At 43.0% G+C, this 17,523-nt stretch overlaps 1 protein-coding gene across 1 annotated transcript in view; it reads left to right on the top strand.

The window, feature by feature from the left end:
* The first annotated feature begins 17,383 nt into the window (after positions 1-17,383).
* Positions 17,384-17,523, top strand: part of RGS17 (regulator of G protein signaling 17) — a 102,515-nt gene continuing 102,375 nt past the window's right edge. Inside the window, exon 1 of the mRNA XM_055536025.1 lies at positions 17,384-17,517. The gene's annotated coding sequence lies outside the window, so the exon portion shown is untranslated. The remainder of the gene's footprint in view (positions 17,518-17,523) is intronic.

Here is a 17,523-nt window from a genome sequence, read left to right as displayed (position 1 = left end):
AAGATTGTAGTAAAATTGCAGGAAAATAATGACAAGAGACATTCTTAAAAGAATCCAGAAAAAAAATTGGATAACATAAAAGAAAAATGACTAATAGACTGATGATGATTGACGTCTCAGGAGCAAATATGAAACAGAAATATTTGAAATTTCTTCAATTTCATACATAAAGAAAACCCTAAAGACCTATGTGTTCACATAAATCAGGATATATTCATAAGAATATTCATATCAGTAATGTATATGATAGCCCAAAACTTAAAAATATGGTTGGCCTTCTGCATCCACAGTTATAGATCCACAGCTGATTGAATCTGTGGATGCAAAACACATTGATATAAAGGGCCAACCATTACACCATTTTACAGGCATATCTCAGAGATATTGTGTATTGGTTCTAGATTACTATGATAAAGCGAGTATAGAAATAAACCAAGTCACATGAATTTTTTGGCTTCCCAGTGCACATATATCTAAAAATTACTGTACATACTTTAAAAATACTTTATTGCTAAAAAACTTTAACCATCATTTGAGCCTTCAGCAAGTTGCAATCTTTTTTGCTGGTAAAGGGTCTTATCTCATTGTTTATGGCTGCTGACTGATCAAGGTGGTGATTGTTGAGGGTTGGGGTGGCTATAACAATTTCTTAAAATAAGGCAACAATGAAGCTTGCCACATCAATTGATTCTATCATGAACAATTTTTCTGTAGCACTCAAAGCTGTCTGATAGCTTTTTAATTCTTTCAAAGCTTCTTTCAAAACTGAAGTCAATCTTCTTACCCCTGCCACTATTTTATAAACTAAGTTTTACATCATCTTCCAAAGTCTTTGTTGCCATTTCAACAGTCTTCATAACACCTTCACCAGGAGTAGCTTCCATCTCAAGAAACCACTTTCTTTGCTTATCCATAAGAAGAAACTCCTCATCCATTACAGTTTTATCATAAAATTGCAGCAATTCAGTCATATCTTCAGGCTCCATTTTTAATTCTAGTTCTTTGCTGTTTCTACCACATCCACAGTTATTTCCTGCACCAAAGTCTTGAATCCCCCAAAGTTATCCAGCAGAGTTGGACTCATCTTCTTCCAAACCACTGTTAATGTTGGTATTTGACTTCTTTCTATGAATCAAAAATGTTCTTAATGCATCTAGAATGGTGAGTTCTTTCCAGAAGTTTTCGATTTACTCTGTCTACATCTATTGGGAAAGATTGAAGGCAGGGGGAGAAGGGGATGACAGAGGATGAGATGATTGGATGGCATCACTGACCCAATGGCACCAGTTTGAGCAAACTCTGGGAGATTGTGAAGGACAGGGAAGCCTGGCACGCTTCAGTCCATGGGGTCACAAAGAGTAGGCCATGACTTAACAACTGAACAACAACAAATCAACCAGAGGAACCCTATGGCAGCTGTATCCTTACAAAATGTGTTTCTTATATAAGAAGACTTGAAAGTCAACATTACTCTCTGATCCATGGGCTGCAAAATGGCTGTTAACAGGGATAAAAGCAACATTGACCTCACTGTACATCTAAATCAAAACTCTTGGGTGACCAGGTTCTTTGTCAATGAGCAGTAATATTTTGAATGTGATCTATTTTTCTGAGCAGTAGGTCTCATCAGTGGGCTTAAAATATTCAGTAAGCCATGTTGTAAACAGATTGTTGTCATCAGGTTTTATTGTTCCATTTCTAGAACACAGGTAGAGCAGATTTGGGCTCCCATGTAGGAGACGCAGGTTCAATCCCTGCATCAGGAAAATCCCCTGGAGGAGGAAATGGCAACCCACTCCAGTATTCTTGCCTGGATAATTCCATGGACAGAGGAGCCTGGCAGGCTACAGTCCATAGGGTTGTAATGAGTCAGACATGACTTAGCACAGAGCAGATTCAGCATAATTTTTAAGGGCCCTAGGATTTTGGGAATGGTGAATGGGCATTGGCTCCAACTTGATGTCACCAGCTACATTAGCCCCTAAGAAGAGAGTCACCTTGTCCTTTGAAGCTGTGCATTGATTTCTTGTTTACGGAAGTCCTAGATGACATCTTCTGACAAAAGGCTATTTTACCCACATTAAAAAATCTGTTGTTCCGTACAGGCACCTTCATTAATGATCTTAGCAAATCTTCTGCATAACTTACTGCAGCTTCTACATCAGTACTTGCTGCTTCACTCTGCACTTTCACATTATGGAGATGGCGTCTTTCCTTAAATCTCAGGAATCACCTCTGGCAGCTTCATACTTTGCTTCACCTCTCTCAGCCTTCAGATAATTGAAGAGAGTTAGGGACTTGCTCTGGAATCGGCTTTGGCTTTAGGGAATGCGGTGGCTGGTTTAATCTTCTATCCACACCACTAAAACCTTCTCCGAATCATCAATAAGGCTGTTTCACTTTCTTATCACTTATGTGTTCACTGGAGTAGCACTTTTAATTTCCTCCAAGAACTTTTCCTTTGCATTCACAACTTGGCTGTTTGGCTCAAGAGGACTAGCTCTCAGCCTATTTCACCTTTCAAAATGCCTGCCTCTCTAAACGTAATTATTTCTAGCTTTTGATTTAAAGTGAGAGACGTGCAACTTTCACTTTAACACTGAGGGGCCACAATAGGATTATTAATTGGCCTAATGTTAGTACTGATTTGTCTTAGGCAATAGGGGGAGCTGCGGAGAAGGAGATGGGAGACGGCTGGTGAATGGGTCAGTCATAACACCCACGAAACAAGTTTCCCAGTTTGTATGCACACCGTTCGTGGTGCCCCCAAACAATTATGATAGTAACATCAAAAATTACTGATTGCAGATCACCATAACAAGCACAGTAAAAAACAAAAATGTTTGAAATATTGCAAGAATTGCCAAACCAAAGCATGACACAGAGACAGGAAGTGAGCAAATGCTGTTTGGGAAAATGACATCAACAGATCTGGTTAATGCAGGGTTGCCACAAACCTTCAGTTTGTAAAAAAAAAAAAAAAAAAAAATGCAGTATCTGAGAAGTGCAATAAAACAAAGCACTACAAAATGAGAAATGAGATATACTTGTACATAGGGAACTTGCACACCTATGGATTATGGTATCTATGGAGATTCTGGAATCAATCCCCCATGGACACTGAGGGACAACTGTACTAAAACATCTATTAGCAGCAGAACTGATACATAAACGGTATATTATATCATGGCACAGTATATTCTTACAATGGAATACTACATAGTAACAAAAATAAACGTTCTATATGTCCTGAATCAATGTGGGTAAACCCAAAACCTAATATTAAGAGACAAAGCAAGTCATAAAAGAATGTCCTCTGCTTAGCCACTCACTCATGTCCGACTCTTTTGATTCCATGGACTGAAGCCCACCAGGCTCCTCCGTCCAAGGGGATTCTCCAGGCAAAAATACTGGAGTGGGTTGCTATGCCCTCCTCTAGGGGATCTTCCCAACCCAGGGATCAAACTTAGGTCTCCAGCATTGCAGGCAGATTCCTTACCATTTAAGCCACCAGGGAAGCCCACGAATACTGGAGTGGGTACCCTATCCCTTCTCCAGGGGGACCTTCCCAACCCAGGAATCGAACCAGGGTCTCCCGCATTGCAGGCAGATTCTTTACCAGCTGAGCTACCAGGGAAGCCTCATAAAAGAATACATACTGTTTAATTTTGTTTATATAAACTGTGAAAACAGGTAAAACTATACAAAATGTTTTTCAGCAATATATTTATGTGGTACATAGAATAATGCTCCCTCCAAAGATGTCCACATTGTAATCCTCAAAACCTGGTAATATGTATCTTACTTGGGAAAAGAGATTTGAGGATGTGATTAAGGACCTAGAGATGGGTGGATCATTCAGGTAGATTCAGCTATTGGGTTGAACAGAAAAGTTCATTCAGATTTTCCTACAACATTTTACAGAAAAACCCAAATGAAATTTTTGACCCAGCCAATAATTACATGGATCCTTAAAGACAGAGAGTTCTTCTCGCTGTGGTCAGAAGGAGACAAAGCGATTGAGTCACTTGGGGGGAGACTGAGTGTGACTAAGGAACAAAGTCAGAGATGCAACATCACTGACTCTAAAGATGGAAGATGATCATGAGCCAAGGAATGTGAGTGGTCTCTAGAAACTGGAAAAGGCATGAAATGGGCGCTCCCCTTGAGCCTCTGGAAAGAAAAGCAGCCTTATCAACACTTTGATTTTACAGCCAGCGAGACCCATGTCAGACTCCAAACCTACAGATTACATTTTTTAAGCCACGAGTGAGTTTGTGCTAGTTTACTATGTCAGCAAAACAAAATGAATACAATATGCCTGTGCTAAGATTTTTTTTTTTTATGTGTAAGAATGAATTAACAAAACCCCACAATCAGAGTGGATACTCGGGGACAACTGAGGTACTAGGCCATGTTTTAATTCTCAAAATGGTAAATGCAAGGCAGTCATTATTTTTACTATTGTTCACTAAATTGTGCAGACACCTTATTATGAATGATATATTTTATATGTAAGAATGTTTTTAAAGGCAAAGTCATAGGCAAGGGGTGATGCTATAGGCAGGGCATCACTTCACACCCTGAGAGACACCTGCTAAGGTGGTAGATTTGTTCATCAACCCCATGACTAGATGGATAAGAATCTGAGTTATTGCCAGGATACCTTTCTGCATGTTCTGCCCTTGAGGATAACAAGGTCATGGGAATTTCTCATGATCATGTGGACATTGTGAAACTTACCTGTGTTTGAGCCAACTTGCTGGCATCCAAGCTAAGAGGACTGCCCACTCAGTGAGAACATTCCATCCACACGAGCCTGTGGGGAGACCATGAGTAGCAGGATTTGGTGTTAGAGGACTTGTGGAAGTGTTGGAGCAAATATAAAGGAATTGTATGTGCGTGCCCCTGCATGGACCTCCTAAGAACCTACGTGTGTGCTCACAGACAACCAGTGACTGGATGTGTGCCATACAAATGAAAATGCCAGCCCAATAGAGTCTGTCTCCAAAGCACATCCAGTCAACAAGGAGAGCCAAGACCAGTAGTCAAGAGACGTGAGCCCTTTTCTCTACTCTTCTCCTCCCTGACTCCATCCAACCCAGTGAAGTTGGGTCTTAGATAGAGGAAGTGGGGAGAGAGTGACTGAGCAGACTGTGCCCAGTCTTCATTCCAGGTCCTTTGTGCCAAGAGCCTGTCCTGCAATGGGAAGAAAAAGATTTTGAAAAAGATAAATGGAAAACTAAAACTGGGCGGAGGTCAGTTTAATAATGGAAAGTGACCAGATAATTATAGAACCTGCCCAAAATATCATCAAGGAATAGGGAGAAGGGATTTGACACAGAAAGTTTTAAGACTGTAACTGAAAAAAGAAAGTTGTGTCAACTGAATATTCCACCAACTTGATACTGCTTAAAAAAAATACATAGGTAGCCAAATGTCATGTTCAAGTTCAAAGACAGTGGGGAGTATAGCCCTTACATCTAGTGTTGTGACTCAGCCACTCTTGAACCCTAGATAATTTACCTAAGCTTTTTTTTTTTTACTCATCTAAAAATGTAGACTAAATCCACCCAAAAGTATATCATTTTGCTCAGTTTTCTAACAAAAGGGAATAGCATCTATTTTGTAGTATTTAGGGTGGGACTAGTAAGGATTTGGAGAAGGAAATGGCAACCCACTCCAGTGTTATTGCCTGGAGAATCCCATGGACGGAGAAGCCTGGTAGGCTGCAGTCCATGGGGTCGCACAGAGTTGGACACGACTGAAGCGGCTTGGCAGCAGGCAGTAACGATTAAATCAAATTATAGACACCAAGTAAACACCAGGGTGCTTGACATGTAGTGTGTGCTCATTGAATGTGAACTTTAGTAACTGCCTGAGAGTTATGGAACTCAGAACTTGGCAAGACTTTCTGGAAATGGTGACTTCTGGGCTATAGGATGAATAATGCTTAGCCTGCAGAGAGGGGCCCCTGGAAGCCTTGATGAACAAGAGGAGAGGGAGATTCCAGGCACTGAGAACAGTATAAGCAAAGAAAGCAGGAAACAGAAGCATTGTGATGTTTCAGGGATGGGGAAGGGATGGTGTACAAACATTTTCGTGTTTAAGCTGTCAGTCAAAGAGACAAGTCTGAAAAAGACAGATGAGGACTAGATCACAAAAAGCCTCAAGGGTCCTTCTTTATATCCTTCCATGCTCTGCATCCCAGTAAAAGGTCCAAACTTTTCAGTTATTATGCATACAAGGTCCTTTTAGACCTGGCTTCTGCCCACTTTTCAAAATTCAAAAGCATATGCCATGCACAGACAGATAGATAGATGACTCCAGCATGACCTGAGATTTCCCGAATACATTAGAGGTGCCCTGTCACAGAGCTCTGCTCACATTATTCTTAATGCTTGAAACAGTCTTATTCCTCTTTCATGTGATAAACGCCTTCTTTCAAATTTAATGCAATTGGCACCACCACTGGGAAGACTTGGCATCCTTTTGTTTAAGGTCAACAAATATTTACTGGTCCTTCTTCATACATGGCACTGAGCAAGATGCCGAGGAAGCAAAGTCCTTGCCCACAAGAGTGAAAGTCTTCGAGAGAGATGGCCAAATAAATAGGTAATGACTAAACAGTATTAGAACTCAGATCGGTACAGGGCGCCCTGAGAGTCCTAGACTTCTAATCTAAACCCGTGGGATCAGAGAATGTTTCCCTCAAGCCAAGGATTCTCTTCCTGGTTCCTGTCACTCCCACTTAGATTCCTAGGAGAGGCAAGAGAAGGAAGAGAAAAAAAGGAAGACATGATAAAACTGACTGTGCTTTAGTCTGTGTCAAAAGTTATGATAAAGCACTTTCCAAGAAGGTCTTACATAATCCTCACAACAACCTTGTAGAACATCGAGTAATTATTCCCATTTCAAAGATGAAAAAACTCAAGTAACAGAGGTAAATCTATTGGCCGGTGTCACCCAGCTAACGATGGGGAGAGCAAAAACCCCAGTCTCCATCATATGAACTTGTACCCCAGGCTGTAAAACACTGCAAGATGCTCTTGAAAGTGAAAGTGAAAGTCGCTTAGTCATGTCTGACTCTTTGCAACCCCATGGACTGTACAGTCCATGGAATTCTCCAGGCCAGAATACTGGAGCCAATCCCTTATCCAGGGTATCTTCCCAATCCAGGGATCAAACCCAGGTTTCCCACATTGCAAGCGGATTCTTTACTAACTGAGCCAGGGGAAGCTCCACGACACTCTTGGATAGCAGCAAAATGATCCCATTTTTAAAAAGATGATGGTAGATGGAGGGCAATTATCACAATTTTCTATAAATATAGTTTACATAACTCTCTCCCTCATCAGTCCACATCCTCCTAGACTCTGGGAGATTCTCTGCTGCTAAGTCACTTCAGTCGTGTCCGACTCTGTGTGACCCCATAGACGGCAGCCCACCAGGCTCTGTCATCCCTGGGATTCTCCAGGCAAGAACACTGGAGTGGGTTGCCATTTCCTTCTCCAATGCATGAAAGCGAAAAGTGAAAGTGAAGTCACTCAGTCGTGTCCGACTCTTAGCGACCCCATGGACTGCAGCCCTCCAGGCTCCTCCATCCATAGGATTTTCCAGGCAAGAGTACTGGAGTGGGGTGCCATTGCCTTCTCTGAGGGAGATTCTCTATGCCATAGGAAATAGAGCTTATGTATTATTCACTTATTACCTACAGTCTCCAACAGATAGATGACTCAGAGTTAGCACCGATTAAATGTTAATTTGAATGCATGAATGCAGATATGAATGAACGAATCCTTATATGAATGAATTCTCATAAGAACCGGAAAGAAGTGAACACATGGGAAAAGCCACAGAGCTTTAGGAGTTGGGGACAGTAGGGAGCAGGCAAAGGTCCAGGCCAGAATGGCAAGTTGCCGTCGCCAGAGAGGTCCAACAGTAGGCAACAGGCAGATGTCCTGGCAGCTAGGCAGATCTTGGTGTCAAGGATCTGGCAATGGGAAACGGATGGACAAGCAGGCAGGCAGGTGGTTGGCAGCAAGGGCTTTGGAAGCAGGTAGCCGGTCATGCAGCACTAAAGTGGGACCTCATTGCTTTTAAGCACTTGGATAATAGAGTGGCCCTTCTATTCCAGACAATCAAAGCAGGCATTCAGAGGCAATAGGAGCAAAACAAAAGGAGGTGATCTGAGGCCAGGATCCAAGGTCAGAACTGCACCTTGGGGAGCTCTGATAGGTGCAGAGCCCACGGGCTGTGCCTACAGGTCTCTCTGGATTGCCTCTTTCTGGAATTCCTTCTGCTCTTTGGACCAAGAGGCCCTGCAGGAACTGTTGGTTAAGCCTGTTTATAGCAATTTATTGGTCTCAGCTGTGGGGATAGGCGGGCTGTGAAAGCAGGAAGTTGGGCACATTATTATTAACGGAAAGTTTCTGTGATGGGGCCAAAACCAGTGGAGTCATCTTTGATTCCTCAAATTCTTTTATACCACACATCCAAGCAGTCAGCAAATCCCATAAGCGCTGCTTTGAAAATGTATCAAGCATCAGACTACTCCTAAAGACTTTCATGGTGACTCTGGTCCACGTCACCATCATCCCTCATGGAGTTAAATACAATTGTTCCCTAACCACTCCTGGCTTCTGCTTTTGTCCTCGCTCCCCAGGTCATAGCCAGAGTGGTCCTATTCTCATTTCACCCCATTTTCTATTTGACTGTTGTCCTTTTCTCTTTCTTTTTTTTGGTTGTTATCATTTTCTTACTGATAATTAGCAATCCTTTGATGCTGGGAAAGATTGAGGGCAGGAGGAGAAGAGGGAGACAGAGGGTAAGATGGTTGGATGACATCACCGACTCAATGGACAGGAGTTTGAGCAAACTCTGGGAGAGAGTGAAGGACAGGGAAGCCTCGCATGCTGCAGCCCATGGGGTCTCAAGGAGTCGGGCATGACTTAGTGACTGAACAACAACAATCTTTTAGGATGTTGTATTATATACACACTGCAAACAATCTTCTTTCACAGCACTCCACTATTCAAAATCCTTTGATGGCTCTTCAATTCTCCAAAAGTATAAGCCGACATCCTGAGCTACAAGGCAGGACACGATTACCTTCTCTTTCTCTCTCTAACCTTATCTCTCACAACCCCCAGCCCGCCCTCCCCCGGGTGTTCCCTGCTGTTGTGACTTTGGCACACACACTCTCACCTCAGGGTCTTTGTGCTGGTTGATAGCTCTGTTGGAATGTTCTTTCTCCAGGGATCCACTAACTCAATTTCTTGCTCCCTTCATGTCTTTACTCAAATATCACTTCCTTAGTGAGGCCTTTTTTTTACCCTGTGTACAATTTCAGAATCCTTTTCAACTCAGATGTCCTCACACAATCACAGGTCCTCTTAAGCTTTCCCCTTACAGTTGTCTAACTTACCATACATTTTTTTTATTAACCTTGATTTTTGCTTGTCTCCATCATTATGAATATAAGCTCCATGGTTGCTGCTGCTGCTGCTGCTGCTAAGTCGCTTCAGTCGTGTCCGACTCTGTGCAACCCCATAGATGGCAGCCCACCAGGCTTCCCCATCCCTGGGATTCTCCAAGCAAGAACACTGGAGTGGGTTGCCATTTCCTTCTCTGATGCATGGAAGTGAAAAGTGGAAGGGAAGTTGCTCAGTCGTGTCTGACTCTAGCGACCCCATGGACTACAGCCTACCAGGCTCCTCCATCCATGGGATTTTCCAGGCAAAAGTACTGGAGTGGGGTGTCATTGCCTTCTCCAAGCTCCATGGTTAGGGATTTCTATTTTTTATTTTCCTTGATAAGGAACTTTTCAAAGCCTTTAATATGTATTTGCCAAATCCCAAGAAAGAAATTTAGAGATCAATTTCCATTATCCTAGTTTATTTATCAAGTGAATTCATTGTTTCCCAAGTACCAATGTTAAAAGGAAAACAACAGTTTCAGAGTTTCAAGACCTATTATCCTGAATATAGACAGCTGCCCCTTTTTCAGATTCATTGGACTCCCTATTGACTAGAACAGGGATTTCAAACACCAGACAGATGTAACATATTAGAAACATACCAGATATTGCTAACAATTGCCATCATATTTCTTCCTTAATCTTAGGTGTGACCTCAGAATTCTACTCAACACAATACTGCTGCTGCTGCTGCTAAGTCGCTTCAGTCATGTCCAACTCTGTGCGACCCCATAGACAGGAGCCCACCAGGCTCCACCATCCCTGGGATTCTCCAGGCAAGAACACTGGAGCGGGTTGCCATTTCCTTCTCCAATGCATGAAAGTGAAAAGTGAAAGTGAAGTCGCTCAGTCGTGTCCGACTCTTAGCGACCTCATGGACTGCAGCCTACCAGGCTTCATGGGATTTTCCAGGCAAGAGTACTGGAGTGGGGTGCCACTGCCTTCTCCGTACAACACAATACTAGCAGATGTTAATTAGAGTTGGTGTGGAGATAAAATGAATTTGCCACATCTGAGATTTTAACCCCTCTCTCACCATACCGTGATTTCTAACCCAAATACCCTTCTTCACATCTCAGCATATATTACCAATGGTCTCTGATTTTTCCTAGTTATTCAAAGGGCCACAGTCACCCTTCAGCTCTCTAGCATGATCACCGCTTCATTTCTTATGTTCTGATTCATCTATACAACCTTCACAGAGCCTTGCACAGGGCCTCGCGTATTGAAGGTGCTTAATATTTTCTAAGTGGCTGTCAACCAAAAGTATATCAAGTAACTTTCTATTTAAATATGTTATATTCTCAATCTTTCCTTTGGATTCTTACTGTAAATATGAAAACCATTCAAAACCAGTCCTGGGCAATACAAAGAAAGTTCTCCAGGTGCATTTCAATGGGCTACTTTGATCCTGTGTCATTTCTATGCTGTGCAGTTGAGAGTTCTGATTGTAAAACATACAATTTCCTTTTTCATCGTTCTCTTGTCTCCCTCCTGGAAAAAAGATAAAAAGAAATGAAGTGTTTTCATTGATTTCTTCTGGTAACTTCATGGAAGTAAAGCCTATCTCGCTTAGATTATAAATTCTCATTGAGCACTACAATATTTCCTACTGTATTTTTATTCCCCATGATGCCAGTACAGATGCTTTCTAAGAGCATTTTAAGTGAATGGGTGAATGAATGAATGAATGATTAGATGGAAGAAACTTGAATAGGCAATCATTTAGCATTAGGTAAATGATACTAATATTCAAATGTGAAGACAGGTGAGACTGTACAGGATTTTCAATACTATAGCAACATATCCACACTATAAAACTAGTTCAAAGAAAATCAAAAAATCATGGAGACTTTAAGAAGCCTTTGGCAATGTGAGCATAGATTTTCTGATCTTCAACTTAAGTATATTTCAATATGCGACTCAAAAATTAATCACTTGGACCCTTTTGAATACTTGACACCTTTAGAAAACTAGTCCTCTCCATACACATAAATAGAAAGATCTGTGTTGACTTTCTGCATCTCTGATCTTGCCCTGCCATGAGCCAAACCTAGAAAAGATGGTGAGAAATTAAATCACTGCCTCTCTCCCCTCTTCCTTCATCAAGCTCTGGAAGTAGGTCTGACAAAGCAGAAGCCTATTCCCCAATCAGGCAATCATTATCTAGAGACTTTTAAAAATCTCACAATAATACAACATAGACCATTAAGTTCTGGAACTTTTCTCCATCTGCAAAGAATCTAACTGTAATAATTGATGACTACCATGTGCTCTAAGTGAGATAAACACTTGACTATTTTTCCATGGTGGAGCAGAGGACTGTTGTCCAACGTTACACGAGAGATCTGTTGTACCAAACAGAATGTGAGTATGCAGGCTTCATCTACTGAGAACTTCTATAAAGTACTTCAGTCAGTTCAGTTCAGTCGCTCAGTTATGTCCGACTCTTTGCGACCCATGAATCGCAGCATGCCAGGCCTCCCTGTTCATCACCAACTCTTGGAGTTCACCCAGACTCATGTGCATCAATTTGGTGATGCCATCCTACCATCTCATCCTCTGTCATACCCTTCTCCTCCTGCCCCCAATCCCTTGCAGCATTAGGGTCTTTTCCAATGAGTCAACTCTTTGCATGAGCTGGCCAAAGTATTGGAGTTTCAGCTTCAGCATCAGTCCTTCCAATGAACACCCAGGACTGGTCTCCTTTAGGATGGACTGGTTGGATCTCCTTGCAGTCCAAGGGACTCTCAAGAGTCTTCTTCAACACCACAGTTCAAAAGCATCAAGTCTTCGGCGCTCAGCTTTCTTCACAGTCCAACTCTCACATCCATACATGACCACTGGAAAAACCATAGCCTTGACTAGATGGACCTTTGTTGGCAAAGTAATGTCTCTGCTTTTGAATATGCTATCTAGGTTGGTCATAACTTTCCCTCCAAAGAATAAGTGTCTTTTAATTTCATGGCGGCAATCACCATCTGCAGTGATTTTGGAGCCCCAAAAAATAAAGTCTGACACTGTTTCCATTGTTTCCCCATCTATTTCCCATGAAGTGATGGGACCAGATGCCATGATCTTCGTTTTCTGAATGTTGAGCTTTAAGCCACCTTTTTCATTCTCCTCTTTCACTTTCAGCAAGAGGCTTTTTAGTTCCTCTTCACTTTCTGCCATAAAAGTGGTATCATCTGCACATCTGAGGGTATTGATACTATGACTCAAAAACAACTCTATATTGCCAAGCCATTGTGGGAATGTATGGTGTGCACAGTTGGGCATAACTGACAAAAACCACATGAAGGTGTTAATATCTACTTCTGTGGACTCATTCAATGGCACTGAAATACAAATTCACTCATGCTACTCTGAAAGAATATTATTGAGCCTTCTAAGTTCAATAATGGTCAGTTAAACAATTAAAGGGATATTAACAACCAATGATTTATTTAAAAAATAAAATATATATGAAATGTGTAACTCCACATCTCATTTATATATTTGGGAGGCAGACTGTCTTCTTCCCTTTTTCTCATCTCCAAATATTAACAAAGAAATACAAGTATTTTTTTGTCTTCTCTGATTCATCCTAAACACTTTTTTTTTTTAACTTTATGACTTCACTTTTTTTCAACTGAAGTATAGTAGATTTACAATGGTGTGTTAGTTTCAGGTGTATAGCACAGTGACTCGGTTTCCATCCTAAATAAGTTCCCTAAGAAGAGCCTGTTCTGAAGTTTGATCAAAACCAGTTGAAGAAACATAATGAGCCCCATTTACTAGAAATAAAGAAAAAATGTATTTAAACAGTCAAACTATCCTTCCACATTCCACTCTGGAGAATTTTGTCTGGATGAAACAATCCACTCTGGAGAAGTTTGTCTGAATGGAACAATCAGGGTTTCCTAGATTCAAGCAAAACATCTCCCTCCTCCCTCCATTTTCAAAAGAAAAGCAATCATTAAATAAACAAGCATGGGATAAAAGAGAGAATAAAATGTAAAGATGCTGCATAATTTCCTTCTGAAATAACCCTTGAAGGATACCAAATTAACTGAGATAGATTCCTAATTGTGAGTAAATGAACTGTAAATAGTCTGATGCTCTGTACTTTTCCAATTCCTCCTGTCTGCAAATACCTTGTGTTCAAATCTCCTGTGTGCCTCCCATACCAAAATCTGCTGCTGTATCCAGATTCACTGAAAAACACATGCAGAATGTCATGGAAATATTCATGATCAAATGCTGCTTTTCATATTTACCACACAGCTGTTTAATGATGCTAAGCCAAGGGAGCTCTGAAATTCCATATAAAAAGAAGAGAAGGCTTCTCTATGTCCAAAATGAACTGAAATCCATTTCTGAGTCATTTATAATCATTTTACACAACATTTTGTGAAATAAACTTGAAAACATAATTGCAGACTATGATAAGCCTTAATAAAGTTTATTGAATTGAAATATTGACTTGGCCATCATTTGCTATCACTGGCACTCTGGATGGTTCTTAAGACCCAGATATACACACAAGAGGCTGCAAGTGATGAAAGTCATTAAGAAGTGGCTGGTTCCACTCATTTCTCTAACGCTTAGAATGTGGCAACTCATCCAATTCCTAGAGTGCTGTCATTGAAGCTTCTGGCTAACATATAAAGGATGGCATAACACCCGACAACTAGGAAAGGAAGTCACCAAGCGGTAACATTAGGATTCAGCAAGTAAATGATCAGCAGAAGAGTCAAGTTGTTCCAGTTGCAAGCGACTGCCCAAACAGCCATGATTACAATTTAGGGAAGTTCACAGAAGCAAGGATCTCTTTTTTACCAAGTATATTTGCTTTATAGTTGGTTCTAGGAATGCTACTCGGGCATCGAGTCAAAACGCGTGTCATTCCATGGAGCTGTCTTTGATGAGGGAACAGGGGAAACAAAACGGTCTATCTGTGCACTTCTGGGACCCAAGAGATTCTGACCAGCAGCAAGGAGGACCCAAGATGAAGTGTCAGGAAAAACAGAATATTCTTCCTCAGTGTGTTACTTATTCATTCAATCATGCACTCATTCACTAAATACTGAGTATGTAGGATGTGTCAAATCTTGTTAAAACAATGAAAGACTCTCTTCTAGAAGGGAATGAGGAGATAATATACAAGTAAACAAATACAAGCTGATTCAGAGAGTGAATAATGTGTGGAAGACAATAAAGCAAGGGGATCCAACAGAGAAGAATGCCGGGGTACATTACACTGGGTAGTTGGTTAGATAAAGCCTATTGGAGTAGGTGATATCTCAGCAGAGACCTGTGGGATATTTAGGAGCCTACTATGTAAAGGGGTAGCGGGGGTGCAGAGGCATCCAGACAAAAGGAACAGCAAGTAGACTTATTCAGGAAAGTAAAAGTCACAAGGCAATGTGGCTCTAGCACTCAAAGCTATGGCCTATTCGAGCATGGTATAAGGCTGGGGCAAGATTAAATAGAAACTTCTCTGCTGTGGTAAGGATTAGGGTTTGTATTTAAAGTGCAACAAAATCTCACTGGAGAGTTTAAAGAGAAGCGTGATGTGACCTGGTTATATTTTTTAAAAATTACCCGGCTACTGTTTGGAGAATGGGTTGACAGAGGCTTAGACCGAGGCTACAGCAATGGGACGGGAGAGAAGTAGATGAATTGGGGACACCTTTTAGAGATGACAGGACTTGTTAATTAATTGGATCTAGGAGTAAAAAGGAGAAGGCAATGGCACCCCACTCCAGTACTCTTGCCTGGAAAATCCCATGGACGGAGGAGCCTGGAAGGCTGCAGTCCATGGGGTCGCTGAGGGTCAGACACGACTGAGCGACTTCACTTGCCCTTTTCACTTTTCATGCATTGAAGAAGGAAATGGTAACCCACTCCAGTGTTCTTGCCTGGAGAATCCCAGGGACGGGGGAGCCTAGTGGGCTGCCATCTATAGGGTCGCACAGAGTCGGACACGACTGAAGTGACTTAGCAAAGATGTAAAAGGAGGAGGGCATGGCAACCCTCTCCAGGATTCTTGCCTGGAGAATCCCCAAGGACAGAGGAGCCTGGAGGCCTATAGTTCATGGGGTTGCAAAGAATTGGACACAACTGAGTGACTAAGCACAAACACAGTGATGTAAAAGTAGTTGAGGATGTAAAAGAGCTCTGTGAGAGGTCAGATGGAGATATAAATCTGCAAGTTATATAGAATGTAGTGCTGCTCAAACCAGTTTTTGGAAGAGGACTTTTTTATTTTCGATTCACCGTGTGGACCAATATTCTAGTAAAATTCAACAAAAACCTTTACAAATAAAACAAAGTCCAACTAACTAATGTGCTTGGATGCCAAGGCAATACCAAATTGCTATCATTTTCTTCTCAATTTCTTCTCTTCCTCTCAATTTCTATAGGTAGCTCTCACCACAGATGAATATGGAACAATCTGCAGACCAGCACAAGCCCAGGGAATACCCTGTGAAGAGCACTAGTACTCAAAGTCAGGGTTAGCTAGAGAGGAAGGCCCTGGAGCAAGCAGAGACACAATTCAGTGGAGAAGGGGGTGGATGGGGGAGTCTAGGTGGGTGTTCAGTAAAGGAGCCTGAAATAATGATAACAGTGTTTGAATGTATGAACACACAGCAATGGGAAACCATATAGATTTACAAGTGTGCAGGGTGCTCAGTCCAGTCTAACTCTACGACCTCATGGACTGTAATCCGCCAGGCTTCTCTATCCATGGACTTTTTCAAGCAAGAATACTGGAGTGGGTTGCCATGTCCTACTCCCAGGGATCTTCCCCACCCAGGGATGAACCCGGGTCTCCTATCTCCTGCATTGGCAGGGGGATTCTTTACGGGCTGATTTACCTGGGAAGCCCATATTTACAGGCAATCCGTTTTAAATAAGAATGGGGGAGGGGAGGGGAAAGCCTAATCATTCCTGCCAGGAACTCATTTCTCTTCCCACAGATGTCACATCTGAAGAGAGAGACACACGCTTCCCTAATTCACCCTCACAAACACTTCAACCTAATCATCGGAGATGCAATCTAACGCTCAGGATGCAGTAAGTACCCAAAGCTCCTTCACTATCAAGCTGGGCTCCGCTTGCGAACTGCACAATTATCAGACCTGATCGCTAAGGAACTGACCTGGAAGGCTGCTTCCAGCCTGAACATCAACACCTCAGCTAGTAATCCAGGACTCTTGCCCTGACATCAGCTTCTCTCACTCAAAATTCTGGCTCCAGGGGTCCTGATGTCCGAGACAAGACATATGCCCAGGCCCTTGAAAGAGAGCACCTGCGATCATTCTTAGGGAAGAGGGTCAGATTCGGGGCTGAGGACTTCAGTACAATAAGAACCCGTGATAAAAGTAGAGTCCCCTGGGAAGCAACACTTGCTTAATTTAACCTCATACTTCTTTGAACCCCCAGGGGCGGCTTCCAATGGGACACTCCCCCCGCCCCCCACCCTTCTTGCACCTGTTTTGTTTCTTAAAAGACAGGCTTCTGTTTTCACATCATCTCCTAAACTGCAAAATGAACGCGGGCTGCGGGGGAACCTGAAGTTGGAAGGCGTCTAGGCGCGAGAGCCTGTCTCATCCAGGGAGGCTCCCAGGTCTCCCAAGGTGCCCGCGAAGCCGCGGACCCCAGGGGCGGCGACCCGGAGCTCCACACCGAGTCCCCGAGCGCAGCGGGTGCCGAGGCGAGGCGGGCGCGCGGGGGCCGGAGGCCCGGGAGGGGCGGGGCGGTGACTCACGCGGCCGGGGGCCGCGGCGGCACCTCCGGCCGAGCCGGGCGAGGGGCTGCGCCCGCCCGCGGGGCGCATGCGCGCTGCCTAGCGGCGCCCGCTCCCTCCCCGCCCACCTCTCCCTCCTCCCCCGCCCCCCCGCCCCTTCATCACCGCCTGGCTCCCTCTCTCCTCGCCCGCCGGGTGCTGAAGTTGGGCGGATGGCAGCAAACCGGCTCCGCTAGAGGACCGAGCCGCTCAGCCCCGCGCCCCCGGACCCATCGCTGCGCTGCCCACACCTCCAGGCGACTGGGTAAGA

This window comes from Bubalus kerabau, chromosome 9, assembly GCF_029407905.1.
Source record: "Bubalus kerabau isolate K-KA32 ecotype Philippines breed swamp buffalo chromosome 9, PCC_UOA_SB_1v2, whole genome shotgun sequence".
Classification (NCBI taxonomy): domain Eukaryota; kingdom Metazoa; phylum Chordata; class Mammalia; order Artiodactyla; family Bovidae; genus Bubalus; species Bubalus kerabau.
This window is presented reverse-complemented; position numbering and strand designations above follow the sequence as displayed.